General features: G+C 37.9%; 1 long non-coding RNA gene across 1 annotated transcript in view; it reads right to left on the minus strand.

The window, feature by feature from the left end:
- Nucleotides 1–8,084: 8,084 nt before the first annotated feature.
- The window catches only part of LOC106559473, a 30,359-nt gene continuing 20,723 nt past the window's right edge, over nt 8,085–17,720 (minus strand). The window contains exons 2-3 of the long non-coding RNA XR_005366721.1: nt 10,788–10,942; nt 8,085–10,160 (exon numbers count right to left, since the gene is read on the minus strand). This is a non-coding gene — a long non-coding RNA (uncharacterized LOC106559473). The remainder of the gene's footprint in view (nt 10,161–10,787; nt 10,943–17,720) is intronic.

Here is a 17,720-nt window from a genome sequence, read left to right on the forward strand (position 1 = left end):
GTTGATGATATTGTAATAACATCATATGGTAGATAGTAGCTACATTTGTGATGAGATTAGTATATTAGAGATGTGATATAAAGGAATCCCTACATCGTACACCTGAAATTAATGTAACATCGTATGTCAACTATGTCCAAATAACAGTGAGTATTTTACTCTAACATGGAAAGACATGACTGATACACTCCTTGATACAGATACTCTGCTTGGCACAGTGTGAAAGCAAGAAATCTGACCAATTCTGGGGAAGACCCAAAACATTAAGTATGATCAGGTAGGGATCCCTGGGTGGCGCAGCGGTTTGGCGCCTGCCTTTGGCTCAGGGCGTGATCCTGGAGACCGGGATCGAATCCCACATCGGGCTCCTGGTGCATGGAGCCTGCTTCTCCCTCTGCCTGTGTCTCTGCCTCTCTCTCTCTCTGTGACTATCATAAATAAATAAAAATTAAAAAAAAAAAAAAAGTATGATCAGGTAAAATTTCTAGTCATCTGGAAAGCAATAGCCTATCCTTCATATTATTTTAACATGTTGAAAATAAAAACAGGTTATTTGGGATCCCTGGGTGGCGCAGTGGTTTGGCGCCTGCCTTTGACCCAGGGCGCGATCCTGGAGACCCGGGATCGAATCCCACGTCGGGCTCCCAGTGCATGCAGCCTGCTTCTCCCTCTGCCTGTGTCTCTGCCTCTCTCTCTCTCTCTGTGTGACTATCATAAATAAAATAAAAAAATAAAAATAAAAATAAAAATAAAATAAAATAAATAAAAACAGGTTATTTCTTTTTTCTGAAAAGCAAGGGAAAAAGAATGACAGAGCCAAACATGAAAGTAGTATGGTAAAGCACAAAGACATAATAAAAATAAAAACCCACTATCGCCAGAAAATGGTCTAGAAAATACAGGGAAGAAATGATACAGTGCATTTGTAAAACTTCCTATATACTAAAACTTCCTTCAGAACTTTTTGAAAACATCATCAAAATACTCAATTGGGGCAACTGGGTTGGGCATCTGACTCTTGGTTTCAACTCAGGTCATGATCTCAGGGTGGTGAAATCCAGCCCTAAGTCAGGCTCCATGCTGGGTGTGGATCCTGCTGGAGATATTCTCTCTCTCTTCCTACCCCCTATCAGCTTGTATGCATATTCATCCTCTCCAAAAACAAAACAAAAAAACCCTCAATGGATGTCAAATATCATCTTCTCTTAAAACCTAAGTATGTTCACAAGTCAAATTCATTCATTTTTAAAGGGACTGATACTGGTGGGCCATATTTCAAAAAGTGACAGAAATCATCACACATACGTACAACTCATCACCTCCTTTCTGACTGGCCTCATGTACTTCTTTCATCAACTGTTTTTTTTCCTCCTCTTGCTCTGTTAGGTATAATGTGAAAATAATGTCTTCCACAGTTTCTGGTGCTTTGTAGACAATGCACATTAATTAGCTTTCTGTGAACATAGGTTATTTAGTACAGCATTTGTTATCAAGCAAAAGATAAATATTTAAAATAAACACTAAGTCATAAAATAGGCAAACAAAAGAAAGCATATTGTAACAACATAGTAAACTTCTCATCAAGTCAAATAAGTAACACTTAGTAAAGATACACCAACTTTAGCTTCTTATGTGAATTTTACTAAGTTTTCTTTCATGTGACATTAAAACATGTGAGGGATGCCTGGGTGGTTCAGTCAGTTAAGAATCAGACTCTTGATTTTGGCTCAGGTCATGACCTCAGGGTTGTGAGATCGAGACCTATGTTGGGCTCTACACTTGGCATGGAGCCTGCTTGAGATTCTCTCTTCCTTTGCCCCCTCTCCACAACTAACATACACATGCAAGCTCTCTCTCAAACAAAAAATAACAAAAATAAAACATTTTATGTTGCTAATCTGCCTTATATCACACTTCTCTTTGCCCAAATTTTGCCTGATGCAGCTTCTATCAGATTCTTAGCTGTTCACTTTTAAATAACTCTAACATTCTACTTTTCAAACCATTGAACCTACATTATATCCATGAAGCTAGTAGAACACTGCAGATATCCTAGCTATCCAGGCAATGTTATAAGGGCATCAGCATTGTTCATTTGTGTGATCTCTATGTATCTTGTAATCTTTCCAAGGTAAGACTGCCAAGGTCTTGGACTCTTCATTTGGCGGAGTCTAATTCTGTTCTCTTTACAAAGAGCTAGGGTTACACTCAGCAAAGGTTACCATTTACGTGAGCCATGAAGCCTGCTAGCATAACTCATCATGAAAGTAAAATCCCTAGCTATTTTTTCTCTCAAGGACATCCCGAGTGCTACCTAAAATCAAGAAGGAACACTTCAGGACAGGTCACATGTAGGGAGGGCCCACACATACTGAGAATCCACATTTTCACTCTAATATTTTGGAGGGTGGCATTATTTCACAGCAGCCAAATAAAGGGTTGTTGGTTTTCTTTTTTCCTCTGAAAACCTCCTTTTCTATCCCCCAGAGGAAAATACATGAGAACTGAATGTAAAGACTACAGTAGCTTTAGCAAGAGAAGTCAATATTTTAAAATGAACTCTGTTTTAGAAATTCATCCTTTTCTGGAAGTGGTTCTCATGTTCAGTTTTGTTTTACCACTGAACCAAATGAGTTCTGAAAGGTTTGCTTTCATAATAACATTTTAAACTGTTTAAGTAGTTTCTAAGGCTCAGTTCATCTTTCAAATCTCAGGGTTTGAGAGCAGCCTAAACTCTGATCACTTCTGCTTTTAGGTCCAATGTTTATCTTTCTTTCTCTTATCCTCTGATGTGACTTCATCTGCTCTGGTAATTACAAAAATCAGAGATTTTTAAAGCACAATCAGATTCTGAGAATTTAAAAATATTTAAAAAGAGCTAACAGACTTAGAAGAAACCTTAGGGACCATTTCACTTCTCACTTCTTATTAAACATGCAATAACTAGGACCCCAAAGAGTCTTCCCCAAAGTCATATAATGAGTTAACGACTAATCTAGAATCATAATGTAGATTTTTCTCAAGTCCTGAATTAGTGCTCTCTCTCTCTCCCAAACTACCTGGCCTCTCTATATTTTCATCCTTTTCTTTTCTTTTCTTTTTTATTTATTCATGATAGACAGAGAGAGAGAGAGAGGCAGAGACACAGGCAGAGGGAGAAGCAGGCTCCATTCAGGGAGCCCAACGCGGGACTCGATCCCGGGACTCCAGGATCGCGCCCTGGGCCAAAGGCAGGCGCTAAACCACTGAGCCATCCAGGGATCCCCTATTTTCATCCTTTTCTATATAATCTTCAGACACAGATTATCTAATTCATGTTAACCAGTGGTGTATCCCAAAGTAAGTGCTGGGTAGTTCTTGGTTCCATTAGTTATCACCATCTCCTTTCATTGGCTGGAAGATCAGGGACAGGAGAGAAGTCCTGCCAGGTCTCCTCACTCCGTGGATTAAATGACAGTATGGGCTATCTGGTGCCTTGCCCAGGAAGTTCGATTGTTCCTACTTACAACAGGAAGCATCTGGGATTTAGGAGGCCCAGTATTACTGAAATTTCCTTTATAAGGACTGGAGCTTCTCTTTGTTCTCATTAGCCTAGTACATTGGACATGTCAAGGTGGGCAAAAAAAAAAATAAAACCTCAAACTCATGTGCCACCAAAACTATTCTGTTGATATCTTCCAGCTCTCCTTTGAGATGTGCCAAGGGGCTTAGAAGAAACTCTAGCCTCTTGAACCAATTGACCTTATATTTAATTATAAGGTATGTTTCTTCCAAGAAGTCCCAAAAGTTTCATACACACTCTTTCATTTGATCCTTCTCTTCCCATGAGGGAAAGCACTTCATTTTTATCTTCCTACCACAGCCAGAGTGTCCCTGATGTATACAGGGTTTCTCTCTTCAGGGTCTAACACGCCAAGGTTAGAATCTCTAGAAGCCACACAAACATTCTCAGCTCAAGTCTCAGCCAACTCCACTATACTAGGCAACCAGGGATATACACAAAACAGACTAAGTCTCTGACCTCAAGCAGGTTATACACAAAGTAAAAGGACTGTTTGATTACCCACTTAATTCAGAACCATGAATACACTGTACCTAACAGAAGAAAAAAAATCACTGCAGGCTCAACTACTCAGACTAATATCCAGTTTTACATTTATCTGGTAATACAGAATCCATTTGCTAGAAGTGTATATGGATTGCACTAGAAGACAGGAGATTTATATTCTCATCCTGACTCTTGTACCAAGAGACTACATGACGTTTAGCAAATAATCTAACCTCTCTGGCCCTTAGTTTTATTCTTTGAAGATGTCATTAGACAAGATTTCAAAGTCTTTTCTTGGTCTGCAATGATTGGTGATTGGTTAACTCCACCTAAGATGGCTGGTGTGGTATGAGGACTTATATCAGAAGAGGAGGAATCTATTTCAACTGCTTTTATTTGTAGGATGGAGTTGAAGGAAACAGCACAATACAGCACACATCTCCTATGACTAATTAATAGGGAGATTAATAGCATCTCCCTATGCGTTAATCTATGAAATCAATCATCTCCACACCTACTATGTGTTTCAACCCTAGGCAAGATACTTTGAGGATGGGACACATTTGAAAAGATCTTTAATCTTAAGGAACTTCTAAATGAAAATATACAATAATAAATAATGAAAACAAAAGCATATGAAAGAGGTTTTAAGTTCATAAGAAAAGAAAATCAAAGAGAACTAAATTAGAAACTTGTGAGAAAAGGTAGAACTTCATCTGGATCTCTATAGAACCACGATAATAATAATAATAGCAGCTAACCTTTAATAAGCACCTGATAACATGGCACATGGCATGCATTAAGTGCTTCTGTGGGCTATCTCACTTAATCCTCAAAACAACCCCAGAAATAAATACTATTATTGTGCCTATTTTACAGACTGGGAAACGTGACACTTAAAGAGAAGCCTAACATACCTTAAGAGTAAATCTGGACAATCTGAACCCAGAGCATCTCTCACTACTGAATGGCTATGGGATGCTTTCTCCCCATGTGACATAAAGAGATCAGCACAGTGTCTGGCACACAGTTTAATGTTCCCTAAATGTCATTTACTTCCTTTTTCTATCCATCCCCCACCACTATTCACCCCACCACTATTATTTTTTACCCCACCACTATTAACTCACATTCTCAACTCACATACCTACACATCTCTGGTTTCCCAATTTTAACATTCTTCAAAGTTCAACTGAAGGTCCCACTGTGGGCGAGAAGTTTTCCTACACCAGTCGAGCTTCAGTCTCTGTCAGTGATAGCACTTATTTCCAACAGCCTATTGGGTGATGATGTGCTGTCTTGTGATGTCCCTGAATATTATTTAATGTCTACGACATTAATGTTATTAATGTCTTATGACCCTGCTTAGGTAGTTTCTATATTATCGTTGTTATTATTATGCATCTTTTGCACAACTTATCTTTTCATACAGTTTGTGTCAGCTAACTTTAACTCCTTTGTGTTACTCCTGGGGACCTGGCATAGGAGACATCAGGAAGTCGTCTACAGTTCAAAACCTGAAGTGTTTGTGAAGTTTTCATTCATTACAAAAATGATTCAAGTCAAATAAATAAAGCCAACACTTTCAAGTTTGATTCTGCCCTGTTTCGACAGTTTATAGGTATAGATCCTATGATCAGTTTTGGACATAAAGGTAATCTATGCATGTCTGTGATTCCTCTAGCACATGTATACTCACAGAACTGAACTCATCTTCTTCTGAACTACAAGAGAATAATTACCCTTTCAAAAAAGAAAAGGCAGTTCCAGTTCACAGATTTTGTTTTTAAGATTTTATTTATTTATTCATGAGAGACACACAGAGAGAGGCAGAGACACAGGCAGAGGGAGAAGCAGGCTCCATTCAAGGAGCCTGACGTGGGACTCGATCCCGGATCTCCAGGATCAAACCCTGGGCTGCAGGCAGCACGAAACTGCTGAGCCACTGGAGTTGCCCCAGATTTTTTTTTTAATCTGACAAATTATAAAATACTATGTACAGACAGTAGTAAATGTAATGTATTTGCACTTTTTTAAAAGGACTTATTTATTTATTTGAGAGAGAGAGAGTGTGTGTGCGGGTGACCACAGTAGAGGGGGAAAAGAAGAGAATGTTCAAGCAGACTCACTGCTGAGCAGGGAATCTGACATGGGGCTCAATCTCATGACCCATGGGATCACAATCTGACAATCTGATCCCAGAGCATTCCTCACTACTGAATGGCTATGGGATGCTTTCTACATAATAATACGTACATTCTGTAGCCACTGTCCACCTTTAGAAATGAAGCATGAAATAGTATTAGCACATCTTTTACATGGCTGAAATTTTAGCCTAAAGCAAATTAAGCACAAAATGGTTATTAAACTTCAAATTAAGGGAGTTTTTATTTTTATTTTTATTTTTTTAAAGATTTTATTTATTTATTCATGATAGTCACACAGAGAGAGAGAGAGGCAGAGACACAGGCAGAGGGAGAAGCAGCCTCCACGCAGGGAGCCCGATGTGGGATTCGATCCCGGGTCTCCAGGATCGCGCCCTGGGCCAAAGGCAGGCGCCAAACCGCTGCGCCACCCAGGGATCCCTAAGGGAGTTTTTAAAGACTGAAAAAGCCAGCAAGAATTATGACACTATATATTAAGATTAAAAGGATATTAGATAAATCTAATACAAATGGATGATATCAAACATTGTATGTACAAGATTTTTTTAAGCAGGAAATAATTTTTTCATTAAAGCACTGTAGTATAAAGTCACATTACAGACTAGGTTTTTCTAGAATAAGTACAATTTCAAATATTCTATTTACATAAGCCAACGGCTTTCTGAAAATTATAGTGTTTTGTTATTCAGGCTGGTCTATATAACTTCCAACCTATCTCTTTCACCTGGAAATAACATAGAAGTTCTTTATGGGGTCATGTGATCTAACTATCAATTTAGATAAATAAATCATTAGAGGCATAGTGAGGAAAAAATATCAGGTTACAAATTTAGGAGATCCTGACTCCAAACTCTGTTGAATTACTGGCTATGAGATGAACACCAGACTTTCAAATAGCTAACAGTAAATATAACCAATACTAAGATTTCCAGTATCTCCGAGGAAAAACTAAGCTAGTAGCACAGAAACATAATTATATGGGTTTTTTAAATATTTTATTTATTTATTTGAGAGAGATTGTGTGTGTGTGTGGAGGCACCTGAGTGAGGGAGAGAAGGAGAGATAAAACCTCAAGCAGACTCCATACTGAGCAGGGAGCCTAACATGGGACTCAATCTTACAACCCTGAGATCATGACCTGAGCAGAAACCAAGAGTTGGAAGCTTAACTGACTGAGCCGCCCAAGTGCCCCCTGATTATTCTCGATACTCAGAATTGAGATAGATTTCTCTACTGAGTACTTATATAGAGATAATATGAACATTGATAATATCCTTCATTGCAGCAATCTGTCAACAGATTTCCTATTATAACAAATATGCTGGGGCGCCTGGGTGGCTCAGTTAGGTATCTGCCTTCAGCTTGGGTCATGATCCCAGGGTCCTGAGATTGAGCCCCATGTCAGGCTCTCCACTCGGCAAGGAGTCTGCTTCTCCCTCTCTCTCTCTCTGAAATAAATAAAATTTAAAAAATAAATATACTGAAGACGTCAGACCAAAACAAATTCACAAGACAACAATATCTGCCCTATAAAATGCTGCTTTGGGGAACTAAATACCTGTTCTGGGTGCAACTACTATAGCTCTGTAAAGGTAAACATCTGGATTTTTAAAATTAGGAATATTAAAGTAGTCCCATGTTTAGTCAAGAATTCAGACAGCTGAGTGAAGTAAGTCAGTCGGAGAAGGACAAACATTATATGTTCTCATTCATTTGGGGAATATAAATAATAGTGAAAGGGAATATAAGGGAAGGGAGAAGAAATGTGTGGGAAATATCAGAAAGGGAGACAGAACGTAAAGACTGCTAACTCTGGGAAACGAACTAGGGGTGGTAGAAGGGGAGGAGGGCGGGGGGTGGGAGTGAATGGGTGACGGGCACTGGGGGTTATTCTGTATGTTAGTAAATTGAACACCAATAAAAAATAAATTAAAAAAAAAAGAATTCAGACATTCTGGATTGATCTGCTGCCTGTAACTAACTAATTTGCTAGTTGTACTGTGCATACAATACAAGTGGAACCACGGTTTATTAAATTACAAGGAGATCCACACAGAATTTTCTTTTTTCTCTTTCTTAGAAGGGAAGTGGGAAGAAAACATTTCTCTAATTGTGCTTGGAATATGCTACAGAAATGTCAGAGTAAGTATAGAACATGCATGTGAATGTGCATTTGTTGTCATACGAATATACAGGAAATTCTACTTTGAAAAAATAACCAAAAAAAACCCTAAAATTTCCCAAATTTTAAAGTGATTATTTGCCTTATATATTATTTCTTCTGCATAATTTGTGTTTAGTAACAGCTCACTGATTATCAGACTAAGACATATAAAATTTAAAGCAAAACTATTAAGAACTATAATCCACTAGCTGTTCAAAAAGAAAAAAATGGAAATTATTATGCAAATCAAAAAAATAAGGACTATAAGTAAAAATGTGATACATGCCAAATGAATACAGTGAGGCATTTCTATCAAAGCTGCCTCTAATCTTTCACCGGACTGTGTTTGGTTTTGTTTCCACAATAGGATAAAGAAGAAAACCACTAGAGTTTCTTTGACCATCGGTTCCCTGGTTAATGAAACCTCCAACATCAGATCAAGTTACTCTACCTTAGTTCAACCATTGTGTATTGACTCCCAAAGGGTATGTTCAGTTTTAAAAAGCCTTCTGAGAGGTCCCAGTAATGGAGACAGAGGCCCAGAGAAAAAGGAATCAATGTAACTTTCTTGAAAAGCATACATGAACAGAGCCTCCAGCTGTATGACCTCAAATAGAATAAGAAAAGAAATTCATTGATCTCAGAAATAACTCCATGGTAGTTCTGTGGGTTGACCATTTGTCTATGTGCCAAACCATAAGACAGTTGGTTTCTAGGAGTTTAGTCCATAACAGAGCATTGCAACTATTCATGGAATGAATTCCCTTTTAATTAAAAAGTGGGGGAGGGGAGATGCTTTTACAGAAACCTAACAGACAAGAGCAACTGTATAAAAATCTAGGGGGAAAATATCTAGTCAGTCAAATTTACAAGTTATTTATGCCTTTTACATACAGTCTCTAAATAACTGCCAAAGTTCATTTCTCAAATTAATTGCTCGGTGTTATATTTCACCATCTCAGCTAATGGAATGATGGAGGACAGGGAGGTAAAAAGGGTGGCACTGGAGCAGATAAGCAAAATGACATTTAAATTAAAAGCATTATCCTTTTCAAAGAGGACACTTGGGGTATGGCTGGTAGCATGCTAAAACTCACTGGGTGCAACTACTACCCACTGGTAGCAGCTAAAACTCACTGGGTGCAACTACTACCAACTACTGATTCGGTTGGCTCATTAGCACGATCCTCCTAGGTCTCAGGGCCTTGGCCGTATGGATGAGAGGGTCTCTTTTTCTTAAACCAGATGCAGAGTCCCTGCAGTAGCCTGTCCGGATCCACCTATGTTGTGGCCCCTGTGTTCACCAAGGTAATCTATCCATCCTGCATGGTGCAGTTAGGATTTTATCAATAAATTGTGGGCATCATCAAAAGGGTGAGAAGGAAAAGGAGAAACTAAAAAGAACCTCAGAAATTATTATTTTATGTATCAGAAAACTGAGTCCCAGAAGGGGTGAAATTACTGTTCAATGTCACAGAGCAACTCAGGGTCTTTCATATACTCTTTAGGCTTTTGCTGTCATCAATCCGTAGCTCTGAAGGGCGATGCTCAGACTGTCCTCCCCATGCAGACATTGCTCTACCTGACTACAAGGTTCATCTGATTCTCCCAACTAGCCATAAGACACTTTTTTGAGGTAGTCAATAAGAAAAGCAATATTTATTTCCTCCTTGGGTAACAGGGCTGGTGGTCACTGTGTCTCACCTGGTAGAATACTCAGAATACTCCCTCTCAGCCAAGTTATAACCTGTAAGGTTATTCTAGATTCTAGAAGACTCTGCAGCTGCAAACAGGAGAGAAGGGAGATCTGAACTTAACAGCCATATTTACCACAAATGCCACCCATTCATCTGTGCTCTGGGAGACCAAACCACCTATTTTTATAGACTTTTATGTAACAATGTAACTTTTCACTCCTTAAAGAAAGTCCTCAGATTATTTACCTGAAGTGAGCTTCAAAACCTCAAAAAAGGCTGAGTATCTTGCCAGCCCTATTTTGCAGATAAAAGTACCTGAGTTCCACAGAGGTTAAGAGTTTCTGAGTTCGTTCCTATGATTGGCTTCAACCAGCTAGTGGCAGAGTTGAGATACTGGTCCAGTCCTCTAAGTCATGATTCAGGATCTTTAACAAATACAATACTGCCCACACTATCTGACTGATAATGAAGGTTATATCTATGACTGTACGTGTACTCAATGAAGCAAAGGTGAGAGTTTTCAACTACTCTGTTTCGTATTTTGAAAAATGGCCCTTGGGGAAATGAGTAATAACTTTCTCTATGAAGTTAAGTAAAGATAACTTATACATGACTGTAAAGCACACTATAAAGCACTAGAAAATCCCAGCAATTCTTTGTTTTGATTAAAGTACAGAAGGGTTGTCAATAATTTTGGCAAAAAGCCTACTTACTGAAACTGGCATTCCAAATCATTGTATATGGTGAAAGTTTCTTCCATTCTGTGAATTCTGTTTGTTCTTCAGCATCTTCAAGACATTTCTACAACCAGCGGTCAGTTTGTCGCATTTGAATGCCGAGTCCAGGCAACAACCACAGTTCAAATTCACTGGTACAGAGAGAAAGAGCAGATAGCAGACTCTGAGGACTTCCAGATTCTGAGAAGTATTGTGATAAGCTTTTCAATTTGCTTTTTAATTTCAATTAACCCTGAAATCTAATTCATGTTTTAAAGTTTAATAGCTGACTTGTTACAGGCTCAGAAATTTCTATTGTTAAATAATTATGATTTCAAATCTAAAGGATTCCTCAATACAATCAGAAAAGACAGCAGTGTTTCTTTGATGAAACAATAGTTTTAAAAGCTGTGAAAAGACTGGTTTATTTTCGTAAATTAACTATTTTCTTAATGAGTTTTTAACATATAAACAAGAAATGTGAGAATAAACATTTTTTAGAGTAAAACAAATAGTGATGTATAGCTTTCTACTTTATTATTAATGTTACCTAATGTAAATTTAGAGAATAACAAGTATGATGACATACTTCATGCTAAACATGAAGTTCATACTTTATAAGCAACCTTTCATTCAATCTTCATGTCAAAATTTTGAAGTGTGCATTGTTATCTCCAATTTATAAGAAAACTGAAATCAGAACTATTAAATGCCTTACCCACAGTTACAAAGCTAATAAATGCTGTAGCCAGGGTTCAAGCCCAAAATAGTTCTCACCCCAAGTGAAGAAAATGTATTCACTTAAATACTGATAAAGCACAACTGAACTTTTGCACACCACATCCAGGGAAGAAAAACCTCTATTACACAATGTAGTATTAGCATAAAGAAGAAATTTTAAGTCACTCATGCCCACACCACCCAAATTATTAATCTTTTGTATATTTTTCTACAGTAATACTACATTTATAATGTAATATTCACCTGTATTTTAATTAGATTAAAAGAAAACATTTTCTTGGGAAAAAGAGAGCACCACAGGACCAGGGGTTCAGTAATTGGTTCCCATTCAGAGAACAGATAATTTCTTCATGTTAGAGATGAAGAACTAGAGCCCAGAGAAGTAATTTTCATAAAATCACAGAGCAAACAAAGACAAAAATACAGTTTTCCTGGCACCCTGCCAAGTGTTCATTCCATCATGTATTTTTTTCTGGGTTTCCACACAGTTTATAATCTGTGACTCCAGATTACAGTCAATCTTCTATGTGCTTTATTTATTCAAGATTTTTATCATATACACATAGTCCCTTCTCCAAATTAAATTAATTATCAACTTTTAAATTCTCTATTCCCTTGTTTTATTTTTCAGAAGCTTCTTTATCATCCGTTCCCGGTAAGCACAATTTTTCATCTCTTTTTTTTAAGACTGATTGATTTCAGAGAGAGAGAAAGAGAGAGAGTTCAAGCAGGGAAAGTAGGAGAGAGGGAGAGGGAGAAGCAGGCTCCCCACTGAGCGAGGAGCCTGACAGGGCTCGATCCCAAGACCCTGAGATCCCAATCTGAGCTGAAGGCAGACGTTTAACCGACTGAGGCACCCAGGCGTCCCCAATTTTTCAACATCTTGACAATAAATGATTAAGTCGAAATTACCATCAGAAGACTTTGTGTCCTTTAATCACTTTGCCTTCTTGAGTAGTTTTGAGGCTATAACAACTCTTGAGCTGGCACAACAAAAGCAGCAAGATAACTGGGATTTGTCAGTGTATTTATTCATCTATTCATTCACTCAACTTAGTTCAGAGGATACCACATTCCATTCTGGGCACTGAGGAGGTCTTTGCACTCATAGAGCATGTATTCATCCTCTAATCTGGGACTCATGAGCTCTACAGAGAGACAGTAAAGAGGTATGCTGACATCAAACATCCAAGTTGTTGGCTGTCCAAGAAGTAGGTGTAATGCTCATCACAATGTGGCTATTACTATACTAACAAACTATCCTGGCAATGACAATTTTTAGATCGGCTCAGAAAATTTGTCTATAGGACCCTGAACTCACAGTAGTAAGCAGAGGTGTCAGACAGTTGATAGGCACATTGTTGGGATTGTTTTAGGTTGCATTTTTAAGATGTATCTTCAGGAGCTCACTCAAAAATAACAAGTCTAATCAGATGGATTTTTTTTAAATCTCAGAAATACTGAGATTTGTATTTCTAGTACCTACTTTCCTGACATTCATCCACACTATTTGTTAATTTGGGGTCTCCAAATACTCTGGTCAAGTTGAATCTCTTGTCTTGCCAGAGGAAGTCTGCACCTTGATTATCACAGAAGCATTTCCTGAAAATGCTGGGGAATTCAAGTGCGTTGCAGAAAATGAGGCTGGGACTGCAGTCTCCACAGCAAGACTCTTCATTTCCCCAGGTAACTACTTTTCAGGATCTCCTTGCTCCAATTCAGCCAAGAGGAGGAGGAAGATTCTGTTTCTATCTAAGGTACATAATTATATTTTTCAGGAGGAAAAGAAGTGGAGAAATCAGAGAGTTCTCCAACATTACCCATGAGGAAACTTTCTCCAAAACTGGCCTCCTTTCCCTGGAGCAATGATACCCACACAAAGGACAAAAGTCCAGATGATATCCCAATGAACATTACTTCAACTATTACTGAACCAGCCAGTTTCAATGAACATGAGATCCAGGTTCCAAAGGAGGATCTCTGCAATGAAAATTTCCCTGAGCTACAACCACAATGGTAAGGGCAGACAGACCTCACACTCTGCTCATTCAACAAATGTTCTTGGTCCTGCAGATACAACAGTGGACAGGACAAAGTTCCTGCTCTTAGGGTGCTTGCCTTCTGAGCTGAATCACTTAATTCTGTCATTTCTCCCTTGCCCTCCATCAAATCTTTCACCAGGGCTGAAATAGTAAATCATGTGCTTAGATTCACATTTAAAGGTTTGTTACAGAGACTTACTGGGGGGAAAAAAAAAACAGCAGTGCTAAAATAGCACAAGACTTTGAATAAGTAGAATCTTTTCCCCCAAAATAATTCAGGGTTCTATCTCAATATAAACACATAAAACATCTTGTGATACAGGTTTCTTCTTGTTGTCTTAGAAAACGGACAGAATTGTCCTTGCATTTAGAAGGCAAGTATATAAATGGAAAGATAATTCAGTAGGTGAATTTGCCAACCAGGCTATATTCAGAACAATCCACCATCATCCCCAACCCCCAAACACAAACCTCAAACCAAAAGAGGGACTGGGATGGTGGAGGACCTGATACTTAAAAGAGTCATTCAAAATTTTTGTTTTACCAATGTCTAACATAGTACACTGAATATTTTACAAATCTAAAGTTACCTTTAGGTTGAATTTAGGTTAAATACCTTTAATAAAACCTAATAAATAAACATTCCTGTTTTCTAGTATAATTAAATGTAGATAATGAATTCTCTTTGAAGAAAAGATTTCTTGAGTAGTATCTGGGTCTATCAAGTGAATAAATTTATCACATTAGAGAGGAAAGGAATGGAGGTCACCTACATGGAAGTTCCTTATTCTGCAAATGACTAAAATTGTAGATGACTGGCTGACTTTTTTTTTTAAGATTTTATTTATTTATTCATAAGAGACACACAGAGAGAGGCAGACACACAGGCAGAGGGAGAAGCAGGCTCTTTGAAGGGAGCCCGATGCAGGACTCAATCCCGGGATCACGGCCTGGGCAAGGCAGAAGCCCAACCACTGAGCCACCCAGGCATCCCGACTGGCTGATACTTTTGAGGGCTGTTTTACCATTCTTCTATGACCTGGGGATAGGTACTTCCTCCACATTTTTCTCAATGAAGACAGTGAAGGAAAGAGTTTGTACTTGGAGAGTTTGTATTAACAGATATCCAACATATGTGAAGTACAGAGTAGGGATTCATAATAGTCGCCATTACTTCACTGCATTTTTTTCTTAGGATCAATGAATCTCCAATAACAGTCTATGACTGTCATTTCTCAGTTGGTCTCCTGGAACCCCTTTACCTTCTGGGATCTCTAGTTGCCTGGATATAGCTACCCTTCTAAATAAAGATTTCTCATGAGGTCAAAGAAGAATGAGTGTGTGAGACAAAAGACTGCAATTTATTCAACAAATATTTATTAAGCACATTCTATGCGTTTATGTCAGTTTCGGTGCGAGACTTCCCTTGAGAAGACAGCCAACACAGATATCTAAAACTTTTCTCCATGACTACCTATGTTTAGTAGTGAGCCTTTAAGACCTAAAAAGACATTGAATTTATGTGATCTTTCATAGGAGATGACCATCTTTTTCATTAAAAAAAATCATCTGTGGAAAAAAATTAATGCAAGTTCCAAAAAAGTTAGCCAGTTTTTACTGAATGTCAACTATGACCCACAATGTCCCAGGCTAAGATAAAAAATAAATAGTGTCTCCCTCAGAAAACATTTAACTTGAAGAGATACATTAAACCACGTAAGAGTCCATTATATGATTTCCTGTTTCATTTGAGTCTCTCAGCAAGCCTCTGATTAGGTTAGTAAAACAGATACTATCTTTGTTTTTCAGTTAATTATTAAAGCTCAGAGAGTTTAAGCAACTTGTCTAAAGTTACATCGCAAGTATACGGTATACGGCATAGTGGGCACTTACACTCAGGCCTCCAATACAGATAATAAGATTAATGGGTCTACAACATTACAGAACATTAACGAAAGTAATGTAACCATTTTTACTGCTGGGGTCCAAACCTAGTGTAATGTCCATTATTTCTCGCTTGAAAACAATACAAGATCAAATCAAGTGCTCAAAAGGAGATTTCAAATTACAAGTGCTACATTAGGACAGAACTCCAGTAATGATAGTGAATTATGCATAACCTGAAAATAAATGAAGTGGTCTTCACTCATTACTTCTTTCATTGCAATGTAGCATTTGCCTTCTCTCGGTTGATACAACAGAAAGTAGCCTCATCACATACATTTGACATCTGACTTTAAACAAACCTCCAAGCACCATTTTACAATAGTGTGTGTGTGCGTGTGTGTATAGTTTATATTTTAAAAAAACAAGAGCTATAAACTCTCTGAATGAGTGACAGCTAAAGAGCCAAGCCATCCTTCCACTGACGACAGGACAATAAAGAATTCCCCTAACATGCAACAAGAGATGGTTCCGTGAGACAGTAGGAAATTACCTACAGGGATCCCTGGGTGGCACAGCGGTTTGGCATCTGCCTTTGGCCCAGGGCGCGATTCTGGAGACCCGGGATTGAATCCCATGTCAGGCTCCCGGTGCATGGAGCCTGCTTCTCCCTCTGTGTCTCTGCCTCTCTCTCTTTCTCTCTGTATGACTATCATAAATAAATAAAAAATTAAAAAAAGGAAGTTACCTACATATTGTTAGGCACTAGAATGATTCACCAGAGGCCCTTACTGATAATTCAGAGAAATAAATGGAAAAGGTTGTCTTTGAGGATAGGTTGGAATATAGTTTACTCACGTGACATCTTATGGATTCTTTCAGTTTTGGGACAATTTTTCTTAAATAAGCAACTAAACCTTCAAATAGCCATATTTGTGAGGAAACAAAACACCATTCAAAAAAGTAAACCAACCGTTATAAAGAAGAAAAGTAGATCCATAACAGATTATTAAATATAGACCATTATATTGAGCATGGGGCCTTCAAAGACTTTCTTTACCTTTGTAAAATCAGTCCTTGACTCCCTTACTGTGGCAAGAACTTTAGACTAGACGTACCACAGAGCTACTACACTGAAACCAACATTACATCTTACACAGGCATAGGGGAAGAAAAGAGATAAAGCTTAAAGGATAAACAGTAAATGGAACTAAAATTCCTCAACTATAGTATGTTTAGAATCTGCCCTAGGCAAAGTTAGGGACTTCATAGTTTGTCCTGGGCATCTTCCCTACTCACCTGGTAGCATAACAACTTAAACTTTTAGGTACTAAGATACCTCAAATCTAGTATCCCCTCTTCCATACCATTCTGAACCAAGTATCAGTCACATATACCATACTTAAAGTGCTTACATCAAAGCCCTACTCATAGTAAATGCTATTACTTGTTGGTTATTCTTGCTACTTTGATTGTCACTTGCACTTACATTTTAAGTCTCCTTAATTTGGATTAAAACACTTTGTCCCTATTAATGGAATCTGAAATATCAGTAAACAGATGTAGAGAAATATTTTGGGAAATTCCTGAAATAAGACTTGGTAGGCAAACACCTACTCGTCCAGTCTAGTGTGCCTTTTCCACTAAGTAATGGCTGTGTGCCCAGGAAGCAATTATCAAACTTTCTCTGAACACCAAAAGAAGATACACCTACATGGTCAGCTGTGAAGAATTTTATATGGCTCATAAGCGCTCAAACATCAATTGGACCTTAATGTACATGGTAATTAAATCAATACTGGAGCACCCATTAAGGAAGTTAATAAATAGATATGCTTTAAACAGAAGAAACATACCAAAATTGAAAACACTAAATGGTGATAATTCCACTCAACTGATCTGATACTCATGCCACCTACCCCTCTTTACTACTTCTGTTGTTGATCTGAAAGTTTCTTCCTCTGTAATTATTTAGTTCCCTAACAAAAATGGAAACCAAAATACCAAGACAGTCTCCTCAGTTAAAAGAGAAAGGAAATTGTTTAACTGCTAAGAGTTAAGGGAGATGAGGGAAAGAGTTGACAATATAAAGCCCTAAATTTACAGAATGCTTATTTGTCTGGTAATTTCTTTCTTTCTTTTTTTTTTTTTTTTTGGTCTGGTAATTTCTTACGTGTTTCAAAACTCTTGAAGAACAAAAGAACAAGGTCATAGAGGCATATGCCATACAGATTCAGAAAACTTGCTAAGAAACCAAATCATG

The sequence above is a fragment of the Canis lupus genome, chromosome 11 (assembly GCF_011100685.1).
Source record: "Canis lupus familiaris isolate Mischka breed German Shepherd chromosome 11, alternate assembly UU_Cfam_GSD_1.0, whole genome shotgun sequence".
NCBI classification, from domain to species: Eukaryota; Metazoa; Chordata; class Mammalia; order Carnivora; family Canidae; genus Canis; species Canis lupus.